This window comes from Chrysoperla carnea, chromosome 3, assembly GCF_905475395.1.
Source record: "Chrysoperla carnea chromosome 3, inChrCarn1.1, whole genome shotgun sequence".
Classification (NCBI taxonomy): Eukaryota; Metazoa; Arthropoda; class Insecta; order Neuroptera; family Chrysopidae; genus Chrysoperla; species Chrysoperla carnea.
The window spans coordinates 59154181-59178841 of NC_058339.1; the positions used below are offsets into that span (position 1 = coordinate 59154181).

The 24661-nt window shown below is 29.5% G+C and overlaps 1 protein-coding gene across 1 annotated transcript in view; it reads right to left on the bottom strand.

Moving 5' to 3' along the window:
- LOC123295135 (histone acetyltransferase KAT7) overlaps positions 1-24661 on the bottom strand; it is a 77301-nt gene that overhangs the window by 47202 nt on the left and 5438 nt on the right. The gene's annotated exons all lie outside the window — the stretch shown is intronic.

Here is a 24661-nt window from a genome sequence, read left to right on the forward strand (position 1 = left end):
AATATCGAAAGCTAAAAAATTAAACAAAATTTTCAATTTTGTCGATATTTTGAAAATAATTCCAGATATGGAAAATTTTATTCTTACTTTTCGTCTTATATTGTCAAGTAATGACATAATTCACCATCAAAATTGAAAATACATATTTTGTAAATTTGTGTTCAACCTTGTATTCAAAACTTCCCTGGCGCTCGTATCTTTAATTGCAGAACGATACTTAAATAGTCTGTAACTAATTTCAGTACCTTTGTTAATTAAAGCTAAAAATCAATGACATCGCCAGCCAATATGCCAGAAATAGGGATAGAGTGGTGGAGTAAAAATTTAGAGTTATAAAATGTAGAAAAAAAACTAATGCGAAGAATTCAGAGAAGGTGAAAAATGAATCTTTCGGGCCGAAATTATATGGCGGATAGTAAACGACTATCATTTACTTAATTTCTGTCGAGGCTTTAAGAGAAGGGCCAGCTGAACTTTATTTTGATAATGTTGCTTCAGGTTTGGGGGCAGTGACTTTCGCTTCAGTTTCGGAGAGTTTTGTTACGTCATAAATTTAAACTTTAATCGCTCAGTTCGTTCAGAGAATAATGCGCAAAGCAGTACCCAACTTTAATTTCACAATTTTATTTTTTGACGACTTACTAATTCTCATAATTTTAATTCTTGTAAAAACTTAAAAATTGTTTTCAAATAGATTTAATGTTAAATTAATAAATACGAAAATTTACTTCTTTGTTTAAAAAGATAACAGAAAACAAATTAATGAAATATTTTGATTATAACAAAAGAATGTACATCTTAATTTTTCGGGTAGAAAAATTTAAGATATCGTGACTAACTCTATATCTATAACCGTGTGTAATTTAAATTTAAAGAAAAAAAAAATTGAATAATACGACCACTAAACCGTAAAACAACACAAAACAAATACTAAAAAAATAATTCACTAAAATAAATATAAATAATATGCGTATTAAATTATTTTTAACTGAACGATTAAAATTGACTTAGTTTTATAACCTCTATGTTCACACTACAATAGCGATGATATTACGCTTATTTAAAAGAAAATGAAACAAACTGATAGCTGTTAGCTACTGAAGCTGGTTTATTTTATTTATTTAATGCTAATTAAATCATTTATGAAAGTGACTCAGATTTTGAGCTGTGTTGAGATGGTCAGTTAAGATGGCCTACCTTTATAAGACCTGAATATCTTAATAATTTAAAGCTTCGACTAATGAATTTGAGAATAAAATTCGAATAATTAACTTTGTTTTGTTAAGCATTAAGCAATTTTTGTCAAAAATATAACAAATTTAAAAGGTAAAAAAATACCTTTTGCATTGTAAAAAAGGAGAACAAACCGTTATGACAAATAATTTGTTAATATGTTAATATTTTGATTCTATGGTATTGAAATTATATATTAAAATAATATGTTTTCTACTATGGACGATTTCGAGAATCTGTACGTAGTTCGGTGAATGAATCTTTCTGGTTTTCATCTTTTGTCAGCATGACGCGTATTTTGACAAATTTCAATATATCATCTGTACGTATGCTTGTATTTCGCATAACTCATAACAAATTTTTCTGGTGTCAACATTTCTCATATTCTTTTCAAATTAGCAACAATATAAACGACTGTTTATACCTTTTCATCATAGTAGATAATTCACAGGGAAGAGGCCATTATTTTGTAGTCACGGGCATACAATAATGAATTAATTAATCTCCAAAAAGGGAATACCAAACAGGCCGAAGCGAGATCACACGGCTGATACTGTTTCACGGTTTTGACTAGATGTATCCTTACTTTTAGGGACACACAATTTTAGGTGCAAACACATATTTGGTGTGAACCAGTCACATAATGTACTACGCCTGTGTATAGAATTACATTCAATTTTTTTTTTAACTGAACCGATTAAAACTGGTTAAGTTCGTTTTTCTTAATTTTAAATAGTTAAAACTAAATTAACAAACACGCAGGAAATATAGGGCGCACATCATTATTAAGCGTATGATAAACGGCCATAGATGAATTTATAATTAAATTATAATACTAATATGATTGTATCAAATGATTATTGTTCTAAAACAAATTAAAAAAAGGTCTTCCGGTCCTTGTATAATAACTGACATTAGAAATATATACAATGATTAAATTATGATCACACCCATGAAAGAATTATTTTCTTCTCTTATGATACTTCGAGTTGGACAAGTCAATTTTGAATATTCCTAACAGGAACTACATAATGAAGAATGAGTGTCAATCAGCGAGTTTTTGGCCCTAAAAATGAGCAAATGTCAAATAAGTCGCACAAATAAAATTCTAGCATTCAATTATTTTAGAACATATATTACATTTTGAATCAAATCATGATTTTTTATTTATAATGGCCCTAACGTTCATTTATTAAAATGAAAATTTGAAATTCTTCAAGATCAAATTAACCTTGTTTATACACTCTTTAGATCATAAGAATGGTGATGGGACATTTTCAAGTCATTATTAATCTCACTTGACCATTCGTGAACCTTATTCCAATATTTTTTGTTGGTCAGAATTCAGTTCTAGAAAACAAAAATAACACTGAAACAAACACAAAACTCTTGTTTCCATCAAGCGGACTACATAAGCAAAAAAACAAAAATTCCAAACACCACAAAACACGCCAGTCTTCAAAAAATTTGTAAAAAATTACGGTTTTGTTTTATTCGACACGAGTTTGTGTTTGGTTTTGTTTGTCTGATTAGTAGAAAACCGACATAAAACGGAGAATTCTATCATACAATCTTTTCAGTAAATATTGCAGAACTGGAAAATTGATAACTAATTTTTCCAAATTTAAGCCACGCGAAATCATCCCTTATTCTAGTCAAAAGTGATATCCTCTTCAACCCTATCTGCCTAATAGTCTAATTTAAAATACGTAGATTGGAATATTGAAAGTTTCCCAATGCGTAAGTATGAATTTTACGTGATAAAATCCAAAAATTTTTTTAATTAAACTCTAACAATATCCCACTGTTTGCATACTTAAGAGCAAAGTAATTCAGTTCGATATGGAAATCAATCGTTAATTAAAATCCGGTACGGTCCCGTAATAGAAATGCATTGTAGTTTTGTATTGTTCTAAATATGATAAATATAAAACTTTATATTTATAGATAGATAATGAGGTCATTAAGACAAAATAAAATGTTATAATTTATTTAATATTAGTTTAGGCGCTGAAGAGAGATCAATGGATGCAAAAATATATCTTATATTTTATTTTTAAAGTTTTCTTTAGGGGATGTAGGAGAGAAAACTAAGCTGCAAGCATAAAATTGCCTTCTGTTGAAATGAGGTGCGTGTGTAATTGTAATTGGGCAGAGTGTGACAACCGCAACCAAAGAACCGCTCAACATAAGAATCTTAGAAATTGGTCAAACTTTGTATTTTATGTATAAAATTGTTTGCATTTAAAACTCTAGTAGAATTTGAGGCGGGAAATTTTTTTCAGCAAGATTTGCATAAGCTGTAGAAAATTAAAATTTAGATAATTTAAGACCAATAGAAACTATCTACCAAGGGGCGGCACTCGAGTTACGACTGGAAGCACAGCCTACTATCCCGTATACTTTCAATTTTAACGAAATCGCGTCTGTACTATACGTACACAAACAAATTGCCATTTAATATACATACCATACATCCAATTATAGTATACTGGGTGTCGGGAACAAATTAACAAGTAAAAAAGATAAAACCTTATCAAAATTTTATTAGCAACGATACATAAGGATATACTCATTTGACTAAAATTAACTTTTAGGCATTGGGCTCAAATTTTAGGCTAAGTTACCAGCATACATTACCATAGATAAATACATCTCTAGAAATCTGGTGTGTAGCTTAATTGTTTAGTTTAGAAAATTTTTTATCTACGAAAATTCTTGTAACCGAGGCGGTCAATTCACATGGACAGGAAAGCTAAAAAGATGGGTGTTATAATTTTTAAGGTGTCTGTGTATTTTTCTGCGACATTGTAGCTCCTAAACGGATGAATTGATTTTTTTATCATAGCTAATAACACTATCGATCAAATAACCTTTCAAACAATGCCACAAACGAATCGATCGGACCTGATTTTATGTCGGTGGTATCTTTAAATTTTAATTTTTTTTTTAAATATGAAGTCTAAGCCTAAATCATTACTGAAAATTTTAGGGGGGGGGGGTTACCCTATTATTTAAATAAATAAATGACTTCAAAAGTAGGCATATTTGACATAGGTTTTATGGGAAAACGGTAGATGGATGATATGTTTTCATGGATTTCTCCAAAACTAGCCGGTGGAAATTAAAAACAAACTATTTAAATTAAACTTAAAACCTTAGTAAATTATTGAAAACAAAATCCGTTGTGCTCTACTTATTAACGATGTATGAGCACGGTAGAGGGGACACAAATTTAAAAAGTTATTATTATCAATTTTATCAAAAGTTAGAGAAATTTTCAAAATATCAATAAATTGAAAATTTTGTTTAGTTCTTTAGCTTTCAATATTTCGAAAACCAAGGAAGATATCGAAAAATTTTATTTCTTATTTTTCGTGTACATTCGTGAAGTTAGTTAAGTTACAAATAATGTCAGGTACAAATAATTTTAACCCTAAGTCTAAAATTGTCTTGGCGCTCGTATACTACCTTAATTAATGACAAAATCATTGATCATCTTGTGTACGCTTTTTTAAGTTAGGATATAGCTTTTCTCATCCGTTCAACACAAAACGGGGGACTATTAAATTTTTCTCCTTAAAAAACCAGAAAGAAAAAGCTTTTGAATATATTATATATACTAATTCCGGAAAAATTTGAATTTCTGTAGAAGGGGAAATTTCTTGACGCAAAGTGTTTTTCATCCTAATTTGACTGGATACAGAAATTAATGTAATTTGTGCGTCGCGTCAACCTTTTTGTGTGTGAAAAAGCTTTTGAATATATTATATATACTAATTCCGGAAAAATTTGAATTTCTGTAGAAGGGGAAATTTTTTGACGAAAAGTGTTTTTCATCCTAATTTGACTGGATACAGAAATTAATGTATTTTGTGCGTCGCGTCAACCTTTTTGTGTGTTTGTGTACATGTGTTATATGAACTTTCTGTAATGTGTACATTGTACAATAATATCATATGATTTTTTTAATACACACACATAACACAATGGTAATAACAAATGAATCGTGTACCCACGTCATTAATTATGGCGTTAATTGATGAATTATGTGAATGGTTGACATAACAAATGCCCATATGAGCGGTCATACGAACATAACATTAAAAAAAAAAAACAATTATATATCATTATTATTGTTCAATTAAAATATTTTCAATTAAAATCAATCAAAATTATTATTAAATATCGAGATCACTAATAATAATATTTATTTATTTATTTCTTTTTATAATTATACCATGTATATGAAATATATACAAGGTATATTAAGTTTAGCCCCTAGTTTTTGACGCATGGAAATATTGATGCTAAAAAAACTTTGGTACAGTTGTTTATAAAATCACCTAATTAGTCCGTTTTCAGTTCAATGTTCCTCTGTCTGCCAACACAAAAACACAAAAAAGAAAAGAGAAAAGAGATATTAATTTGAAATTTTTTATAGCGTGCTTAGGACGTGAAAAGTAAAGTTGACTTCGTAAATGAGCAACATAGGCCAATTGGGTCTTGAGTCCGTAGGACCCATCTTGTAAACCGTTAGAGATAGAACAAAAGTTTAAATGTAAAAAATGATCTTTATAAAACAATAAACAGCTTTTGCTTGAAATTTTTTCGTAAACATCACTGTTTACCGCGAGGGCGCAAATTAGTTGCAAATTTTTTAGTACATTTCATATGGGAATATTAGTTACATGTGTGTTGAACTCTAGAGTGGATGATAACTTTCTTTGTTTACATGACGTAAAAAAACAAACCATTGGGTCATCAACACTGTCTATACATGGTATTTCAACAATTAACTCACTCAATTGTTTGTTTTCACTTGTTAAAAATTATCTTCAAAGAATGGAATGCTTGGAATTAAAATAAAAATAATATAATTTAATAAGTTTTTTTTGCGTGGATAAATCTTTCACATTCATCATTTTTAGAAGATTCAAAAAATTTATTTAAGAATTGGAGCAACTTTGAAATTTTACTTAACAGAAGACAAAAATCTTAACCTTCATAAAGAAAAGAGTAAGATCAAAACGAATTTAAAATTTTCATTTTGTTAAAAATTAAATTTTTAAGAAATTTTACAGAAAACAACTCAATTATCTTATGACGTCAAATTTAAAAGTTTTTATTTATATACGTAGATTTAACAATTATAAGTACACAATTTAAATAGTCAGAAGATAGATAAAGGTTAGACTTAAATTTTTAACATTTTAAAGTTCATTTTGATCACCACTAATTTTTATACCATGTATATATGAAATATACATAGTATATTAAGTTTCGTCCCAAGTTTGTAACGCTTAAAAATATTGATGCTACGAAAAAAATTTTGGTATAGGTGTTCATAGAATCACCTAATTAATCCATTTCCGGTTGTCCGTCCGTCCGTCTGTGGACACGATAACTCAAAAACGAAAAAAGATATCGAGCTGAAATTTTTACAGCGTACTCAGGCCGTAAAAAGTGAGGTCAAGTTCGTAAATGAGCATCATAGGTCAACTGGGTCTTGGGTCCGTAGGACCCATCTTTTAAACCGTTAGAGATAGAACAAAAGTTTAAACGTAAAAAATGTTCCTTATAAAAAAATAAAAAACTTTTGTTTGAAACATTTTTTTGTAAACATCACTGTTTACCCACGAGGGCGTTAATTAGGTGCAAATTTTATAGTATGTATTAATATAGGAATATCAGTTGCGTGTGTGTCTATTTAAAAGTGAATATCTTTTGTTATTTACGTGACGTCAAAAAAACAAACGATTGCGCATCAACACTGTCTATACATGGTATTTCAACAATTATCTCAGTCAATTGTTTGTTTTCACTTGTTTGAATTCCCTTTGTGGTAGCTATAGCTACGTCCATGGTTATAAAAACTTGACATTGAGGTTCAAAATTCTATAATTTTGTGCGTGGCTTTGTTCACCTGTATTCTTTTGACTAAAAGCAGATATATACATTTTAATTTTTGTGATGTTTACTGTTATCGAACGCACGCATGTATGGAAAAAAGTAGTCAGTCCAGCCGTTAAAATAGCGTGCAATCAGTCAACGATAAATTTCACGAAATGAGATACACCACTGGTACTACTTACTGTGCTACTCACAATTTAAGGCTGGGTTTACACTTGTGTGTAATAATAAACTTTTAATTGGCATATTACATTTACAGTATTTTGAAAATTAAAATAATTTTTTAATGTACTGTTTTTTTGTAGGGGGTTTACGATCAAATATTATCTTTAATCATAATTACTAAACAAGTGAAAACAATTGACTGAGTTAATTGTTGAAATACCCTGTATAGGAAGTGTTGAATATTAGTGCTTGTATTATTAACAAAATTAACACAATTATTGCCATTCATTTGGTTTTCAAAAATTTTCGAAATTTAAAAGAAAGTATTTTGTTTACCTTTTTTTCGTTTTCGAGAATGCTTCACAAGACTACTGGTTGAAGCTACCTTCAAATTTTCAACTTCTTTATAGTTTTGGAGAAAATGAACACTAAAATTTTATGTTAATTTGCGTCCTCACGGGTAACCAGTAATATTTACGAAAAAAATGTTTCAAACGAAACTTGTTTATTATTTTATAAGGAACTTTTTATACATTTAAACTTTTGTTCTATCTCTAATGGTTTACAAAATGGGTCCAACGGACTCAAGTCCCAATTGATCTTCGTTTTTTTTTTACGAACTCAGCCTCATTCTATGAGCATGCGCACACGTCCTGAGCATGCATAAAAATTTCAATTTGATATCTCTTTTCATTTTTAAGTTATCGTGCTGACAAACAGACGGACAGACAGACAACCGGAAGTGGACTTTTTAAGTGATTTTATGAATACATACCCAAAATTTTGTTCTTGGCATCAATATTTTTAAACGTTACAAACTTGGGACTAAACTTACTATACCTTGATATAAATTACATATATACAGCCTATAAAAACTAAATAAATTTAAATGCTTGAAGGTATCTGAGTAAAAATCGAATATATGTTTATACGGAAATTAAGGATAATGATGTTTTAATCTTTATGATTATCATTCTATACGCATTACTGTTTTTAGTCAGGATTATCATATTCAAAACATAATTAAGATGTAATTTAACCACGCCATACAAGTTAGAAGCAATAACAAAAGGGTGTGCTATCCTTCAATTATGAAAAAGGTAAAGTTTTTGTTTTTTAAATGTTTAAAACTTACTGTTTGAATGTTCACTCAAATACTTCAAAATATTGTCCCTACAAATGGAGCTAAATATGATTAAAAAGTTAATATGGAGTTAAAAAACATTTTATAATAAGAAGCAGCTAAAGAGGGAAAATTACCTTAGTGTTGGAGCTCCCTTGCTCACGAGTTTTTCCTGGAATGGAATTCTAAAAATTCAAAAGATTTAAAGCTTTAGTAAAGTGAACTAAAGAGTGATCAGATAGGAGTTATATATATATGGAATAAAAAAAACGGTATATAAGATTTCAATTTGATTTTTCAAGGTGACCACAGACCTGAAAAACCGTGAATTATCACATACTTTAGTGTAATCTACAAATATTAGGGAATATCAAAAAGTTTCGGGAAATACGGGGAAATTTAAAAATTTTTAAAATGCAATACAAAAATTCTTTGATGCTCAATTTTGAATTGAAAAAGTGCATAACAATTGATTCATTGAATCACAGGGAACTTGGACTGATTCAATTTGTCAATTGACTTTTCGTTTAGGACGTGATAAATAATTCTAAAGTACATAACAAACAGTCTTTAAAACTTCAAATGTCTGAATCATACAAAAAAGATTTTTAAACTATTAGAAAATATAATTAATATCCTTGATTTAATGCTATTGATTTTAGTGTCTTAAATCTTCATGTAGTTGCCACAATCATATACGGGCTAGACATGACACCTATGTGTTAGCCAAATCTTATATTTAATTTATTCCGTCAAAAAAATGCATAACTTTAAACTAAAATCAATCTCTTTCATAGAATTAATGATTTTGTTTATTTAACTGCAGTGATTTTGTATCAATTCATGTTTTAAATTCAATTCCATTCTATTGTAAATGCAAATATTTAGTTTGTTCCAATAAGTAGGAAATTGTTTGAAAGTATTTTTGCTTTATTTCAATTTGAAACGACCAACTTCGGGATGAGGTTCATTGTAGGTTTTTGACAATGTCAACTTTGAAAATAGTAAGAAAATTTTACAAAGTCATTGAATTTATAGAACTAAGTAAGTTCAATGTTAGATTTTAGCAATGAGCAATCGTATTTTGAATTATTTAAGACTATTGTTTTGTCAAGTATTAGATAATTAAGTATATCCTTATTACTAAACATGATGGTATCATTGTACGACAAATTATCAATTTTGTATATATTCAAATAATTAATCTATCAAAAAAGTGACAATGTAAAACGTTCAATTATGTTATAACATGAAAATATAAGACGAAAAGTAAGAATACAATTTTTCCATATCGAAAGTAATTTTCAAAATATCGAAAATTTTGTTTAATTATTTAACGTTCGATATTTTGAAAACCAAGGCAGATATAAAAAAAATTGTAGTCTTATTTTTCGTCTAGATTCAGGAAGTTATAACAAAATTCGTCATCAAAGTTGAAAATAAGGTACAAATAATTTTCAACCACAAGTCTAAACTTGCCTTGACGCTCGTACTACCTTAGAACAATGCAAATTCTAATGTACAAAGAAAAAAAACATAGTTAAAACCTTCAGGCGGAAAATTTTATCTCTGCTTAACAAATGAATTATATCGGGTGTGACATAAGTATAACGGGGCTGTTCAATAACTTTCGAGAGAAGTAGTTTTTTAAAGGATATATATTTTAAACAAAACTATCAAATATTTTAAGAAATAACTATTATTTTTTTTTTCGAACCATATAACATAAAATATATTATTATTTGTCAAAACCTATTATTTAAAGTTGGAAAGCTTCTGCTATTGAGGAAATCATTTTTCCATACGACAACCATAGTACCTTTAAATAGATCGTAGTTCTAGTCTAACAGGTTAAGACTAGGATTCAGTAAGTGGGATTCACTGGGATTCAATAATGTTCAAATCTTTTAATGGACTGTCTAATAAAAAATAGTTCCATAGATCACTCTTTTGATGGTCTAGTCATTCCAGGCCCGTGCGCAGAAATTATCCAAGGGAGGGGTTCTAACCTTTATTCGCCATGTTAGGTCATTTTTTTTAGGTCATAAAGTCAATAAATAAAAACAAGGAATTATTTTTTCGAGTAAGAGAACATTTAATTAAGCCAAAATGTGATATTCATTCAATGTTTTTCAATTAGTTGATACTGCGACTTTTCAAAAATTAAGTGAGCATCGACCTCTACACCGCCATGTGTATTAAGCGAGGATTCAACCGTTTACCTAATCTTCAGACATTGTCGATCTAAGGTATGGTTTGAAACGACACAAGGAGCGTTCATTCTTTGCTGTTGTTACAGGCAAAACTGCCGAAATGCTCTTCTTCCAATCATAATATGTTTCGCAGCCTCAGCTAGTTTAATAGCCTCGCCAAGATCCATGTTTTCTGTTTGAAATATTCTACCCAAAGACAAAGTCGAAGACTGTATCGAGCTCAAAATATGCTTGGATATCTGATTTGTCATTAGAAATGCGTCTCATAAATGGGTGTATTTACAGGACTATATTGGTAGTTCAAAATTTATGTGGACAGATTCTCAATGGGAGGTTTTGGCCCCCAAAACCCCTTCCTTGCGTACGGGCAATGTCATTCCATCGACCACTGCTGTTTTGCTTAAGATTTAAGCCCGCTTATGACTGCCATATTGACTATTAAAAATACCTTTTCTAATTTAATTTCAATTACGTGTGGGTTTCCATATCCGGATATTTTTGTTCACTTAAGTGAAATGTGGAAAAGTAAGATTTTAGACTTCTTTACATAAAATTTCACGTTACATTTTTTTTTCGTTCGTAAGTGATATAAAAGCACGTTAAATGGCTTTTTTTTTTTAATTACAATAGACCAATTAATTTATTATTATAAACCGTGTTTTCGAATTCCAAAAGCCCACAACCTTAGAGTTTCTTTCAATCCGAGATATATTCATTCACTCCGAATAAGTATAATTTTAGTAATTAGTAAGCTTAAAATTATTTTTTGTAAATGCAAAATTGTAATAATGTTTAGACTAATTACTAACTAAAAGATAAAATTTGCTTAAATTAAATAGGTAATATAATATAATTCATTTAAAGAATGTTTATTATTTTTAATTTACTAATTATATAATTATACAATAATGATAAGAATTATGATAAATTTTAAAATTCATAGAATATTATTAGTTTTATGTAAATAAACATATCAAATTATAATTTGGCCAACCAAATTAATTATTTTGTTTATAATAATGTAAGACATTCAACCATTGTGTGTGGTTGTTTAAATATATTTATTCGCAGAATTTGGAATATAATACGATGGCGATACTTGCGATTCCATGTTTAACTATTATTTAAGGAATTGTAATTTTTTCAGAATTTAGCCAAACTAAGAAGAAACAGAAACAAAGAGGAGGTAGACCATACAAAATTTGAAGTGAGGACGCGGGACCTAACTATTATGGAAAATGAACGGAACAGAACATTTAGCGAAAGGGACAGATGGAAAACGTTGGAGGAAGCTTTTACTTTTACAGCGGCCCTTACATGAATATATTAAAAAAAGATAAAAATACTGTTAGGAATTTAATCAAGCTCTTTTAATTTCATAAAAACTATTGTTTCATAAATAAAAATTGATTAAACAATAAACAATTTGTCTTTGAATATAATGTTTTCATATTTTCAATTCATGTTTTTATGATTTGTACGAATAACACCAAAAAAATTAGTAAATTAGTATAACTACTAAGTATACTATTTTTATACCATGTATATGAAATATACCAAGGTATACTAAGTTTAGTCCCAAGTTTGTAACGCTTAAAAATATTTTGCTATGAACAAAATTTTGGTATAGGTGTTCATAAAATCACCTAATTAGTCCAGTTCCGGTTGTCTGTCTGACGTCTGTCATCACGATGCTAAAAACAAAAAGAGATATCAAGCTGAAATTTTTATAACGTAAATGAGCTACATAGGTCAATCGGGTCTTGGATCCATAGGACCCATCTTGTTAGAGATAGAACAAATGTTTGAATATAAAATGTCCCTTATAAAAAATAAACAACTTTTGTTTGAAACATTTTTTCATAAACATCACTGTTTACCCGTGAGAGCGCATATTATGCGCAAATTGTAGTATTATATGGGTATATCAGTTATTTGTGTGTGACATGTATGTATGTGTAATGTGGCAGAGTAATCAACACTGTCTATACATGGTATTTCAACAATTAACTCAGCCAATTGTTTGTTTTCACTTGTTAAAATGCAATTTTAGCACAATATCAAATTTAAAAAAAATAAGGATAATAAAGAAAAAATTGTTGCATCTTTGAAATCTTCGAGTTGTTTATTAGGTTGAAAAACTTCGTACCAAAAAATCGCCCCTCCAGGAGGTTGGGGGTTTTAATCAAATTTTTCTAATTTGCAAAAACCTTTTATGCAAGGCCAATAGTTGGAGTTACATACAAAATTTAAGTACCTTTCTTTTAAAGTTTTGGAGAAAATAGACAACAAAGTTTTGTCTTAATTTGCGCCCACATTTGGGAGAGGGTCTAAATTTCGTGATATAATATTTAAAAGGGATCGTATAGATTATAACGCTGCGTGACAAACAGGGGCGAGGAGTCAAAAATAACGCAATTAGCGACGTAGTTTATTAACAGCTGAATACCATAAAATGTATATATATATATAAAAATACTCATAAAAAGTTAATTTCTGTTCTGTTTCGGCACTTGTCTAATTTAAAGCGCATTAAAAATATTTGCTTGTTGCTTTTGTAAGTTTATTCTTTTTACAAACAAGAGCTATGCAGCCTTTTCTAAACACTTTAGTCTAAGTACCAATTTTAATTTGATTGAAAGAACAAAGTAGATTTGAGCAGACCAAGTTGTTTAGGTTTCGAAAGCATTCAAAAACATTTTTAAATTACAAAGTTATAATAAATGAATTGATAAAAGACAGTAATTAATAATTTATTATTGAGTTAAGTAATTGTCAAGGATAATGTTTACTTATATCACATCAATATATTGAACTTTTGATAATGGTAATTGTTAGTGAGTGACTTATAATAATAATAAAAAATAATAACGATAATAAAATATTGTTTATTAAAATTTATAAATATAATATGTAAATTCATAGGATTGCTATCATTACATACTTTGAACATTAAAGGTCGTGTAATGTATTTACATCAAAATATTTATAACATCAAAATACTTTCAGTAAATAATATTAAATTCAATTTTATGTTTAAAAAATCTCTTTGTAATATGAATCAAGTTTTGTCATCATAGTCATATTTACCAATAAAATATTGACTTATGCACTGTATTGGGAAGAGGATGGGTATTTGTTATAAATCCTTAGAAGATTATTTAAAGGACTTTGGGAATATCTAATATATCAGTCTTAAAAACGTTGAAATAAGTCAAATTTACAAAATTTAAAAAAACCCCCCCAAATTTTTCGGGTACGGAACCCTAAACTCGCACTTGCAATGTATCCAAGAATACTCTCCATTAAATTGCCCTTTTCCTTAGATCCTTCTCCAAACTGATTTTGAGGATCATCGCCTATTCTTTAGTTGTTCCGAGTACAGAACCCTAAACTCGCACTTGAAACATAGTTAAGCACACCCCCTCATTTAATTACCTTTAAAACGATTTATCCATTTAGGTGCTACGATGCAAAAAGACAGACACACACACACATATCGGTCAAACTTATAACTCCGCTGTTTTGGTTCGGGGGTTACAACATTTGTTTCCCTTGGAAATTTCCCCTAAGTTTCTGAAATAAATCCCTACTTTAATAACATCTACCTCATTTAAAATAAACTGCTAGAGATTAACAAAAGTATCGAGACGGGGTAATTTAGGATTTGGGTGAGATTTTCAAAGGAAAGTTTTTTAAAGGTTTTTAAAACTTAGCGCATCTTCTTAACTCCTTCTAGAGCTAAAGAGTTGCAAATCTCTATCTAAGCAGAATTCATGTCAAAGAAGTATGTTTGGGGAGTTCAATTCAAAGTCCGATTCACTCTTTTTTATGCCAAAATAACATGGATTTTCTCGGTTTATAAGGATTTGTTAACATCTACAGCCTCTACAAATTTAGCTAGAGAGTTGAAATAAATATGTATACTCTGTATCACAAAAATCTCACATTTTAGTATATATTATCCGTAAATCCGTGCATGTTTTTTTTTTGACACAGAGTATAAATTTAGTTAGTGTCCGATAGATTCTATCGGCTTTCAAAATATTGCGCACCTCTTCAGCCTCACAAAACATGAAAAACAAAAATTCCTTAGGAATAAAAAGATTTTATAAACCGAAGCGCTATTGAGGGGCAAATAGATTTGTTTATTCTAGAAATTTTGTTTAAATAAACTTTTGTATCTACGTGACAAAAAATTTTGATACCACAATAGATGGCGTTTATAAAATTTAATTTTGAATTCATTCTAAAAAGTTTTGTAGAAGAAAAAACCAGTGTGTATTCAATTTCGCCAATGAAAGATATCACAATAACTATCTTTTTCATCGATAAAGTTCAAAACTTTATAAATCTTGAAAAGCTACTAAAAGAAAACATTGAAACACACACAAAAACGTTTAATAAATATATTTAATCAAATTCTGCTGCTTGAAAGTAACATTTTCGGTAATACTTTTTCATGGTGTCTTATAATAAAAAACACATCGTCGTTCAAATTTTGGCTAAGTTGTGAAATAGCGTTCAATTACCGCTTTTAATTTTTGAAAACGAGACTTCTTAGAGAATAAATTGTCCGATTAAGGAAAAGGTAAATACAAGATCATCGATGATCTCTGCACCCAATATATGGGAACACTCTTAACTTTTTCGTTATTATTTTTGATAACAGAAAACCCCTAAATATAAAGTTGAAAACATCGATTCTGATTACTTTCATGTTCGATAAAAATGATAAAAGAATAAAAAATATTTTAAAGAAGATTAACAATTCCAAAAAATAAATTTTACAATAGTTTCCAAAGTTTATGACGCGTTTGTGTACACACATATAGGGATGATTTGGATATGATGATTTGATTGTAAAAAGGACGGCTAAGGGCATTGACCTGGTGCAGAGCGTCTGTCTAGCCAGGGCCGTGATGATGATTATTATTATCATGACGATGGTGGTGGTGGTGTTTGGCCCTAACTGCTACTGCTGCTGCTGTAGCAACAACAACACCATCTATACCACCACCGTTGCCACCACCAGGAGTATGTGTTGTCGTCGTCGCTGTTGATCGTCGTTACCCACCACCACCATCGTCGCACATCGTTAATGAACAGAGATAACACTAGTCGAACAGTCGATTTGACGGCTGCTACTTACTATTTTACAAAAGTATAGCAAGCAGCATCATACACATAAATAGACGCAGGGGTAGGTCGTGGTAAAACGTCTCGTCGCAAGGGCGGAACGCAGCTATGGGTATAGGTATAGGTATTATACAAGTAATACGTATACAGAATGGTTCACCAAAATTCAAATTGGTTAATCAAAGTTACTTATGGTATAAAAGCAACATTTTTATTTATTTATTAGATTAATAGCGGGCGCTGTTTTAGCAGCGGCAAAACTATCTAAACATTATAATTTTATTTTGCTAAAAAGGCATTAAAAGTGATTTTTTAAAAATTGTCTTAAATTGACTTTAAAATCAACTATACAGGAGAAAATCCACTATTAAAATCAATCAACCCTGATGTCGAATTAGTCAAATTACCCATAAAAATAAGAAAAAAACTAGATTTAAAACCATGACAAAATTTGAAAGTAAAATAAAAATTAAAAAACGAATAAGCTATAAGAAATCAAAGATTGCCCATCTTCTTTGAGCAAAACAAAGTTTTATATATAATCTCTAAGGCGATACCCACGTATGATGCCATTAGTGGGTATCTTCCTCTTTGTTAGTAATTTTAAACGTTCATATCTTGAATACTATTGAAGATTTTTAAAAACAAATTTCACTTATGAACTGAGAATTCTTCATCTGAACTGATAAAAAAATGTAATCGTGCTCCCTTTTTCGGAAATGAGCCAAACGTTCCAATAAATAGTAAAGTAAACGCTCTCAGGTGCCAAACATTTTTCATCAATACTTCATTAAGAAGAGAAATATCCAAAATTCAGCCGTCATGAAATCTACTTTTTTATAAATATTTATTTAGTTTTACCTGTCCATTATTTGTAATCAAATCTTACAAATTAAATTAAATTCAGTTTTAGGTTTCCGACAGAGCTGAATATTGCCAGCATATGTAATTCCTATGGCAGTACATTTTTATGGTAGTATGACTTTTATGGTAGTAAGCAGCAAATTGTAAAGCATTGGAGATAGGATAAGGCGTGTGAAGCGTGCGTTCAGCCAAGAATACGCCATTGGATTTCTTTTTGTGCGATTTACTTAAGAGTCACATCTATATCAACAAACCTTCAACGTTGGAGCATCTAACAGCTAACATTCATCAAGATATACGTCGAACAGATAAACTGCTACAGTAGATCCAGAGGTATAATTGGTTGGCATTTTTCATATTAAATGGATGGAAACGAAATAAATTTCTCTAATAGCGTCTCATTTTTGAAAACAACGGCTAAAAACTTCAGAACCCAAACATCTTCTCTTTAATCCGAGCAACAATACTCCGGACCTCTAAAATTTTCGGTCTATTTTTTCATTATATGTACATTTTGTTTTTGTTTTTTTATGAAACTAAATTTTGATTGTTCTTTATATTATAAACGTACCATACAGATGTTATGTGTAATATTTTTTACGAACCATTCTGTATATGAACTTTACAATTTGATGATGCGTGATTCTCATTACCATCGTATCATATGATCATATTATTCGATGGAGCAACTAATCATGTATATGTGTGCTGTATATATATTGTATTGTATAATATATGTTCATTTTTGTACCCTAGTGTTTACACAATTTACACTAAGTATAAATACTAAAGGATAGTTGTAAAATACTGTAATCGAACTATCTTTTTCTATTTACATTTGGTGTATTACACCGAATCAAAGAGAACAAATTAGTATATCCATCTATCATTTGTATTATTAACTATCTATTCTATTTGTTAGTCTGTAAATTGATTATGCAACTGTTTATTTTATATTGATCATTTCGTAACATTATTATCATGGACATTTAGATACAGAATATGTTTTAAAACGATTCTATTTAAAAAATAGTATTTGTTAATTATATTCAGGTTTTGTAAAATGATTCAAATATTGACTGAAAAAGGATAACAAGTACAATGACAATTTTCTGCGTTTTAGAAGTTTCTATACCGATAATGAAAGTGAATATTTTGAAATTTACAAATAATTTTGCCTTGAGGTTTGAAGATGTGAAAAAATAACAAAGAGGCACCCTAATCTGCCACAACAGTATAAATATTTACTCTTAAAATTATATATACAGGATGTCCCAAAAGTATGTAAACTCTTGAAGATCTCACAGAGAAAAACATGAAAAATATTATGCCAGTATTGCCCCTTTTGCCTTAGAGTTTGATATGAAATAAGACATTTGACCTTAGAATGACCTTTATGGTCATGGTCAAAGTCATATGTGATGTCAAAATATTTTGATGTTTCCAAATTCTCAATATAAAACCTTCGACTAACAAAGGGGGGGGGTTATAAGTTTAACGTGTCCGTGAATCTGTGTGTCTGGCATTGTAGCACTGATAACAACTAAAAAAGAGGTTATAATTTTTAAAAGGCTGAGCAGATTTTCTTCCAACATAACTAAAAATGCTCTCAATCAAATTACCTTTCAAACAAATAAAATCAAAATTGGTTCTTCCGTTTAGGTGCTATGATGCCATAAATCGATCAAACCTGATTGTGTGTCGACGGTTTCTTGAAATTTTGAATTTAAGTGATATACCATAAATATTTCAGCGTATATTGTACAAATTGAATCACCTTAAACTTGAAATGTTTTGTATAATAATTACATGTTCTAATATAAATATTAATAAAAAAAAGATCAAGTCGTTGTAATAATATTAGTTACAATATTATGTAATAAGGTTTTAATAATGCGACATCTTAGTGCGGTATTTTATCTTTGTGCGCAGTCTTCATAAATTAGTTAAAGTATTTTTCATGTATCATGTATAATATATACGTATAATATAAACGCAACGATTCCTCTCTCATTTACGGAGAACGGTGCTGGTATAATACGAATTTTATTACATACTCCTGTGATACTTTAAAAACATATTAAATTGATTGATAATGTAAATAAAATTACTTTTGTCAGACATCGCGTCTGAAAATGTACATGGGGTGTATTATTTTACTGTCTCAAGGATGGATATATCTGTTATGTTTGTTTCGCTAATGTTTTTAAATATAATAGACAATAGCTTTTTATACAAATATGGGGTGGGGCAACATAGTGAGCAATTCTGGAAACGCTTTTTAAAAAATTATATCAATTTTTCTAAATTATCTCTTTAGGGAGCCTCCATAAATTTCATGGATCAAATTCAGCCTCTTCGAAACCCTCCCGCTACGAAGCCTACCGTAGCATTTATTATGATCTCCTCCCTCGAAAATATCATAGTTTTTTTAGTAAGCCAAGAAGACAATTTGTATTTTCTGAAACATAAAATGTATAAAAATAACCAATGTTTGAAATTAAATATCCATATATCGCAATTTAAATTGCAAATACTTTAAGTGTGCCAAAAAATAGATGAAGAAAATAACGTAGCATGCCTTCATTGCCACAACCCCCTCTCCCCGTAGCTCAGCATAGCTTTTGAATTAATCATCTCTCCTCTTGACCGGGCCACGTGGTTTGTGGATGCTCCATCACTACCTTCAACTACATACAAAAGTATTTAAGAAAATTAAGTACTTTTGAAAATTAGTGGTGTTTTTCAGTAAATTGGAGTTAATGGAGTCTTGAAGTTATTCACCATATCCTATAACATAGCCAGTATCTTGGCTCTTTCAGTGCTTCAATATTGTTTTGATAAAACGCTTTCACAGCGTAAGCGTAATGCTAGGGTATCCATCGAACCGAATTATCGAAAAGGGTGATGTCGAAAAGAAAACATGACCTACTGATTTTACAGCTTACTTAATCAATATAATTAAAATGATATTTTTATATCTAGTTTAAGTTATAAAAAGATAATTTTCAAAAATTGAGATTTCTTTTAGATAGCGTTCTCAAAATCACACACTTCTCTGCCACACTATGTAATTTTGTTACACAAAAAAAAATTTACGTTTATGGTTGCGAGTTTGAAAAAAGTGAATGCTCGATTTTCATTTACGAATTTAGTGCTTTCCTTGCAAAAATTGAGATATTGAAATATTTAACTTTGTGCATTTTTATGATCACATTTTTTTTTTTGGGCCCACCAAATCGACTGGCAGAAACATCCAAAATGCACAAAATTGGTATTTTACAAAATAATATCCTTATTTTAACCATTTTATTATTTTTTTGACTTATACTTATCGTTTTGGTAGGTTTTATAATTTATTCTCTGAAAATAACCTAGAACATTGTAGCTGTTTTGAAAAATGAAAATTTTCCAACATCTTAGCCAAGCGAGAAGACCCAAAAAAATGGTTCAGTCTAACATGTCACCGCTTATTGGCTATAAAAAACATTTATAGACACTCAAATAACTGCTAAAACCTCTACGAAAATAAGCATACAATTTAATTATATTAAACAAAAGATGTATGTTTTAACGTAAACAATTTTGTATATACATCAAATTCAGAGACATTTATAGATTTTAAATAGAGACATTTTAAAAAATGAGTTTTTAAGTGCGTGATTTTACCAATTATTTTGACACATATGCATACAACATGTTAATATTTATAAAATAGCAATACAGTTATAAATATTTTAAATTAACCGTGTAAATCATATCTGATCAGAACTGAAGTCAGTTGTGCAAATAAATTATTTCAATCTCATAATCAAAATCTATTTGTCAGATTCGAAAATAATGTACTCTAATGCAAGTCACTTAGCCGCAATTTTTAAGCCATTAACTTTAATAGTGTGTCTCAAAACAAAAAATTTACAATTAAGTAGCAGTAGCATTATTTCAAATCCTAAATTCATTATTAAAGTCTTTATTACCAACTAGCTTGATACCCGTCCGCTTCACTGGGCTTAAAAGTAAAGCCCACCGCTTTATAGCCTCCACCTCTTTCGATATCACTTATCAACGTCCCATAAAACTTGAAGGGATTGTTTTTAGCTAAAAGATATGCACAGTTTTCAATTTTTCAAATTGTAAAGTAGTCATAGTTCATTGAGTATATCAGAAAAGGTAGCCATGAATTGTGACATTTACTATTTTAAATTTTAAATTTATGATTATAACTCTGCTCCATTAGTGATCATCATTTTGAACCATAAATTAAACATTTCTGTAAAAATTTGTCAGATTAAATTTATTAAAAAATTTTTTTTATAGTATCTATATCTTTTTAATTTATTGCTCATGTGTTATTCGCTCATTGGCTAGTTTTTGCGTGAAAAAGTAACAAACAAACATCCTTACTTTCACATTTATAATATATAGGGATTTGTTCAGCTTCAATTGAAATGACTAAAATTATGTTTTTTTTTTTTTTTTTCTAGTAATTACTGTGATCGCACTGCCATAACGAACTTCAAATGGTGATTTATTAACTATTTTGTGTAGTGCAAAAATAATAAGACCACACAATGAGTTTTAGAAAGGTAGAATATATCCTAACTTTATAAGATTACCTTAAACAACAATATAAAGATATTTTATATTCTGTTATTCCATATAAATAATCAATATATGTATATTATATATGAGTGTTTAATATAACTTTAATGCTTATCGATATTATTAACAATGAATGGTTGTAACAATTAAAAAAAAAACTTTTAATAACATAAAAAAACCGACTTCAAAAATTAAAAATATAAAAACGCACTAAAAACTCAACAAATAACGATAATATAATGTAGTTATAATTATTGTTATTCCTTTTTTGTTTTAGTCAGTTAAAATTAGTAAAATTATTGAATAATGCTGAAGAAAATAATCTATATAGATAAGGCAGTGTCCCGTCCACACTGGCATATCAACGTCCAGCCTAAACCACTAATGATAGAAGTTTGAAATTTTGAGGAAACTACGGACGTTGTTTTTATATTGCAGGTGTCATTTCAGAAAGGATTTTAAAAATACTTTCACATATAGAAAACTTCTTTATCAGGTAAATAACATGGGATGTATTTTTTCAAAAAAAATTAGAGTTCCGCACAAAAAAATTCAAACCATTAAATGGTGACCAAAAGAAGAGATAAGTGAAAGCTATAAGTTTTAAACTAAAATGTGAAAAAAACATGTATTTAAGATTCAAAGCATACATTTGCGTATGCCCAGGACAATGCTGTCGTTAATAATTAAACAATTTACGCCAAGTGTATGTATTACCTATTATAATTTATTATTATACAGAGTGTTCGTACAAGGTTTGCAACACTGTATCATTTATAGTTTAAAATATCGTCAATTTTTTTTACTAAACTTGGCTGAATACGACTTTGAGTTTAAATCATGTTTTTTCCCGTATTTTAGTCTGCGAATTCCTGGATTTTGAACACAACCGTTTCCTACTCATGAGAACCAAGCAGACATTTTTATCTCAGGACAATTATTATACATTCTAACGCTAAATCTAGGAATAATCAAGAAATAAAAGCTATTTAGGTACGAGTTTATGAATTTCAGACGATTTTTGTAAGTTTTGAAGTTGCTGCAGCAATAAGATCAACGTAAGGCCATTGCTTGTTGTAGACAACAATTATAAATAATCATTATAAAAAGATACAATAAGTAAATTTAGTCGTATCATTTTAGCATTTCAGAGAGAATTTTTTTGTACCTCAACCTATCGAGCCAGTTTTTTTTTTTTTTTTTTAAATGATCAGGAAGGTCCATATACCGGAATCTACATCTAACTTTTTGCCGCTAAAAAGTTTTGATTTTTGCTATGGGCTCAATAGGAAAATAATTAGAATTCATTTATGAGGTGATTTTTAAAAATTTTAAAACCTTGAAAATATGGGCCAGAAACGTATACTCGGGGGTTTTCGGGGTCTCTGATCACTATTCCGAAATCAGAATTTCGATATAATTTCACCCTCTTGGGGTAATTTACCTCGCTGGTCCAAAATTGCAATATTTTGTGAATATTTAACAAAATGGATCAAAAAAGTATACCCAGGGGTTTTTGGGGTCACTGATCACGATTCCGAAGTTAGAATGAAGATGTAGTCCCTTCTTATGGGGTAATTCGCCCCCGCTGGTCCAAAACAGCAGGATTCCGAAATAAGAATGGGGATATACTCCCCCTTCTTGGGGTTTTTCGCCCTTCGTTGACCTAACACTGCAATTTTCTGTAAATATTCAATTTGGACCAGTGGGGTGGATTACCCCAGAAGGGTGAAAGTATATCGAAATTCTGATTTCAGAATCAGCGACCCCGAAAACCCTCAAATGTACGTTTCTGGTCAATATTGATACATATTTTCATCGTTTGGAAATTTTCAAAAATCACCTCAAAAATGGATTATAATAATGGGCTGTTTGGCCCTTAGCAATGGCCAAACTTTCTAGCGGCAAGAAGTTAGGTGTAGATTTTGATATATGGATCTTCCTGAACATTTTAAAAAAAACTGGCTCGATAGGTTGAGGTAAATAAAAATTCTTCATTTTAGCTTTTTTTTATCTAAAATGATGCGTCTAATTCTATAAATTGAAATTGTCAAATCATCTTCTATTAAAATATAAAGATTTACATTAGAATTATGAATCTATTATTATGATTATTTTAGATTTCTCATATGTTCTTAGATAATGACTCATTAGTCAAATATTTATTAAGGCATTCACATTTACACATACATACATATATACTATATGTTATGCATTATGAATGCATTAGATGTATGTACAAAGAAAGGCACAACATTACATTTAAACAAAGAAAATTCATAATCAATTTAAATGGTGTTATACAGCATATCTATTTTATTTTGTATGTTTTATTTATTGCAAAAATTATCTTAATCGAAAACAATCAAGTCTTTTAGTTATTGTCGCCCTATTAGCTCAGTTGATTAAGGCGTAACCAATTCCATCCGTGGTATGCATAGGGTAGTGGGTTCGATTCCCGTCGTCACAACAAAATTATTAATAGTTGTGATAGGTTGGTGTAATGCATGGTATAAGCATGAAGGAGATGCACTCAACCTCTGAAATTGAGGAGCTGATAAATGAAATTATCAGCGGAAAGGTGGTAAAACACATATATATGGTATCACAATGGGCTCTATAGCCTAAGTGTGTAGATTTGAAATCGATTCAGACTGAATCGATTTTGAAGATCATCGAAATTTTTTTAGTTTTTTCGAGAACGGAACTCTTAGCTCACACTTGAAGAACGGAACTCTAAGCTAAGAGCACTCTCTGTTAAATTACCTTTCAAATGAAACCAAAAAAATAAAAATCGGTTCATCTGTTTAGGCGCCACGATGCCACAGACAAACACACAGACACACACACATAGCGATCAAGCTTATAACACCCCTTTTTTTAATTCGGGGGTTAAAAAATTGAGAATATCACAAAGAAGTTTCGAAATTTGACGAAATAAATAACGCCAATAATCGATTATAACGTATGGTCAAAATTATGTACGAATAGCAATTATTTTGGAAGGATTCTACTTATATCTCGAAAAAAAAACTCATTTAATTGTAAAAAAAAGCTAGATTTTTACGTTTCTTGCAGACAGCAAAATTTTGTTGATTTTGTTATATAACAATTTTCGATTGAACAAATTTGACACTTCGTATACGATTTTAGTTAAAATTTTTTTGTATTTTTAGACAGAAAACGTTCTATATGCCAGCTATTCAACTAGGTATTCAAAAATTCCATTCTAAGCTACAAGCTAAGTTTATTGTAATAGTTGATACTTTATAGAGAGGAAAATTTCTCCGATTACACCTAGATCCGAACTTGAATACAATTACGCGTAAACTGTTACTGTTATTTTGTAATACTTATTAATCTTATGTACAAAATCGGATTTTATATTAAAATTAATTAAATGCAGTTT